Here is a 4732-nt window from a genome sequence, read left to right on the forward strand (position 1 = left end):
TGAGGGACGGAACTAGCGTGGATGGGGGAGGGGGAGAAGCCCATCGGGGGGTAATGGATTTGCTTTCCAATTATCTTTGCCTTTTGAGAAGTTTTTGAGGCCTGACCATACTTTACTCCTAGAGGCTCCGCATTGTTGCAAGGCTTCTGAAACTTCCTAGGTGGGAATGTGGGTTTCTTCTTATTTCCAGAACATTCTACATGTGAGGAGGAAGGGTGGGCAGAGCTGGAGCCGTGGTGACCCACGTCATCCTTGAGCACAGCTCGGGCTGGGGGCTGGGCAGGACCCAATGGCCACCCTCGAGGGGGAAGATGCTTTTGTCAAGTGCAGGGACCAGACAAGTCCAATGCCAGCCCTGAGGGGGAGGGGCGCTCCCTTGAGGCGCAGGCTCACGGTCCAAACGTCCAAGCTAAGGAAGAGAGGCCGTTAGAGCCTAGAGCCTTGCTGGCCAGGGTGCTCCTCAGCAAGCTCTCATTTTAGAAGGAAATGGGAAAGGGACACCAAAGTGAGGATCGAGTGTGAGGAGTGTCATGGCAGCCTTTTGGTGGCTTCTAAAAATTTTTTTTAACATTTTAAAATTTATTATTGAGAGACAGAGCATGAGCATGGGAGGGGCAGAGAGAGGGGGAGACACAGAATCTGAAGAGGCTCCAGGCTCCGAGCGGTCAGCACAGAGCCCGACGCGGGGCTTGAACTCCCAAACTGTGAGATCGTGCCTGAGCCAAAGTCGGACGCTTAACCAACTGAGCCACCCAGACACCCCTGTTGGTGGCTTCTAAAGGGAGCCAACAACATGACAACATGGTGTAGGAGACAGAAGGGGTCATCTTGGGCCTGAAGTGACCTTAGTGAATACGTGAGGCTAAGCCTTAACCTTTTCTTTGCTTCTGGAAAATCAAACTCTAAAACTGGAGGTTAGACGTCAGCGAGCAGAAGCATGGCTCGCCCGCTGGGGGAGGGGCTCTTTGGGAAAACGGGCTCACAGAGAGCCTCAACCCTCTCTGGCACTGATCCCAGCGCGCAGGGGTGGGGAAGGGCACTGACCAGCCCTGTAGAGGGGAGGCCCAGAAGCTCAGACGGGGAGGGGTGGGGGCTGTCACTGACTCCCTAGAGCACTGGTCTGAGGATGCACTGCTGGCCTGGGGGCAGCTTTCCAGGCTTGGGCTCTGGCCGTCTGCTCTCAGCACTTCTGTTCTAAATGAACACTCCCATTTCCTGAGCGTCCAGCCTCTGGCTGGGTGTCTGGCTGCCTGTTACTACACTGGTTGGCAACCAACTGGCCATCAGATCCCGCGAGGCCACCCGTTTCACAGGTGAGGAAAAAGATCCCCAAAGCCGGGGGCCTGCCCCAGGCCACACAGGAGGGCCAGCAGAGCCAGGGCTGTCTTTCTCACTGGCCCACGTCCTCCCCAAGTGACGGGAGTGTCCGTTCCTTTGTGGACAGAGAATGACCCTGGACTCGTGAAGGCATTACGAAACTGCACAGAATGGTCCCCAGGCCAGACAGCAGAGGCTGGGTCCAAGGAGACGTCGTCAGGCTAGACAAAGCTTCAGAAGACAATGGTGCGGGAAGGGCCACTACCCGGGTTCCTTTTAGGATCCTGCTCAAGAGCAATGCAACAAGACCACCCCATTGCCCCATGATCAGCGAGCAGCCCGGGCCTCCTCCTGCCTTCTGGGGTAATTACGCACGGGATGCGTTTGCTGGGAGGCACACAAGCGCACCTGCTCACGGGGCCATGGGCTCGGGCATCTGTCACCCATGCAGCCTCGAGCTGCTCCTCTCCTGGGATGACAGGAGACGGGTGGGGCCGGGGCGGGAGTCGGAAGCAAGGCTCCTTTCTCTGCAGGGTGTCTGGGGGCACGGAGGGCATCCGGCCAGATGGTGAAGCTACCCTAACCGGTGACCACGTGCCCGCGTGTCTTCCCCAGCAGGTGGTTTCTCGGTTAAGGGAAATGTTAATTCTGAACAGAAGAGGCAGTGGTGCCTTCGCCTCACAGTCACTTCGCAGAACTTCCATGAGAATCAACAAAGACCACTCGACCCCCTTCCCCAATTGGTTATTTTGAACACTAGCCCTTGTTTTTTGCTTCCAGGCCTTGGTGTTAGGTAAGGCTTTAAGATGGGAGTGACAGCGTGGTTGGCGAAGAAAGCCCTTCTGGTCTGACACTGAAATACAAAGAGATTAGCCACCGGTCACCTTTATTTTAGAGGAAAACTCTTGAAACCCAGTACTGCCTTTCGTCTGTTGCCAAAACTCAGGCTCAGGAAAGCAGGCTGCCTCCTGGAACAGATCACCATGGCTAAAAATAGCAGAAGAGGGGTCAGGTTTTCTGAGGAGGAATCAATGAAGTCCCCGCGCCGGAGAGAGGGAAGGGAGGGGGAAAACCCAGTCTAGCATTCAGGTCGTGAAAGGCTAAGTGAAAAAAGGAGTCATTTGGGAAAATATTATATTATAAACATGTATAATAATATGTACACCCTCATATACATCTTAAAGAGAAGCCTTACAAGGAATTCTGTTTCTTTTCAAAACGAGGCTTCGCTATATGACAGGGCATTCCTATAGTGGGAATTAACTACAATGAAATAATTTAAGAATTTCATTTATACTACATCTGCGCTCGCTACGTAACGTCTATGCTAAAGGCTGTGCGGAGCAGAATGTGTCCAGGTGGAAGAGAAGAGTAATGAGTTCTTCAAAAATAGGCAATGACGTTTTCCCCCCTAACCACATTTCAAACAACGACACGGCGATGAAACACAGCATTAAAAACTGGGGGGAGGATCAGGGACCTGTGGTCAGGGCTCTCAGCCTTCTGAACCTGCCATTCCCGGAGCCCACTGGGCTCCACGCAGCCAAAGCAAGGTTACAAGTGTCCATGAAACACGGGCCCACGTATAAATTCTGTGTAAAGCTTTATTTTTTCCCCACGTACTTGACTTTTTTTTTTTTTAAAGTGAAAGAAGAGGAAAAACTCTTACAAAATAGAAGGTTTGCTATATGAGAGGAGACCCCCCCGGGGGGCTGCCGGCCTAGTGCGACCCTGGTTCTGGGGCCACCAGTGTCCAGGGGCGCCTTCCAATCGGACAACCCTCTCCTCCGGGCAGAGCCACCCCCTTCCTTCTGAACCTAGGGTGTCACGATTTGGCCAGGATGAAGGGAGCTAACGTCTGAAGCAGCCTGATGCCGCTTAGTGACAGCAGGTCAGGGGACGTGCTAATCAACAGGACGGAGGGCCTGGCCGCCAAGTCAGGCCTTAGTGATTCTCGCCGGCCGGCAGGTGCCGCAGACCTGCGGGTGGCCGGTCCCGACCTGCCATTGCAGAGTGCACGGGTCTGGGATTCAGAAAAGCGTCCCCCGCTTGGCCGTGGCCCCTTCCTCTGGGTCAGCAGAAGTCCTATCAGGTTGAAAATGATGGGAAATCACATGCCTCCTTCCTCGTCTCTGATATGCCTCAGGGTCTGGTTGTTTTTTTCCCTCCTCGATTTTAATAAGCAAATCATACCACCGTCTTCTGATGCGCTCCTCCTTAGAGGCTGTCTGTCACATTAATGGAAGCATTTGCTGCTGGGAGTGGCTTCCGCGTACAATGATCTGTGACCCTCGCATCGCAACTAGTTGCACATTATTAGTTCACATCCAGTTCAATTTATAAATTAACAGAGGTGACATTTGTCTGTACAAAAATCAATGCATATTTATGAACTTCTTTTATTCAAATAGATTTTCACAATCTTATCTAAGGACAGAACACGGAAGCCTGGGTGACACTCGGTGGAGCCCAGAAGTGACTGAGACCCAAGGCCTCCACCTTGGCAAAAGGAAGTAAGATCTGATGTNCCTTTTATGCCTTCAGTTAGTTTATTATATGTACTCAAAGTGTTATTATTAGCTTGGATTCGTGATTTCCTGTTGAATTTCTGAGCTACCCTAATTTATTTTTTCCATTTTGTTTTTTGCACCAAGGAGGGAGACGGCAATCTCAGAATACGCAGCAACTGATTTCCTCTCTTTGGACTGAAAAATTAAACAGATACTAAATTATGACAGTGAATTTAGAAAGGAGGGCTCCAAGGGCTCGAAAGAACATGTCTGGGATAATATGATGCTTCTAAGAAGTATTGCAATCACATCGGGGCAAGCATCAGAGCGTGCGGTGTAACTACCTCTTCGGCTAATATGCTTTTTCCTCGGTGATGACTAATCATGTTCTATTAAACAGCGGTAATGCTGGAAGAACTCTACTACACAAGCGTAATGAAGCCAGTATTCTCTCTGGACAGATTAGCTACAACTGATTTGACACATACCATCATAGGGGCTTCAAACCTGACAAACTCTGCTTTGCCTCTGATTTATGCCGTCAAGCTCCTCGGAGAAGAGATGAAATCCGCGTGTTCCGTTTGGTAGAGGTGAAATGTACTGATGTGCTTAACTGCCGGTTAAGGAGAGTTACCCTTCTCCTTGCTCCTCGCCTCCCCTCCCCCTCGCGTCCCCGTCCCTTGTGCTGCGCTCTGTGTCCACGGGCCGCTGGACCCGGCTACCTCGCCGTGTGCTATCATCAAGAAACCGAGGACCACCGGCAGCTCCTGCCCGTTGTGGGCGCTGGGGGGGAGTTCGGGAAAAGGAGTCGGTCCCGCAGCCTCCTGGCCTCCCTCTTCGCCCCGTGAGGGCGGTCAGGCTTTTGTGATTTCGCGCAGGGTGAGGGCGGGTGGGCGGGTGCCCGC

This window comes from Crocuta crocuta, unplaced genomic scaffold, assembly GCF_008692635.1.
Source record: "Crocuta crocuta isolate KB4526 unplaced genomic scaffold, BGI_CrCroc_1.0 scaffold290, whole genome shotgun sequence".
Lineage (NCBI taxonomy): Eukaryota > Metazoa > Chordata > Mammalia > Carnivora > Hyaenidae > Crocuta > Crocuta crocuta.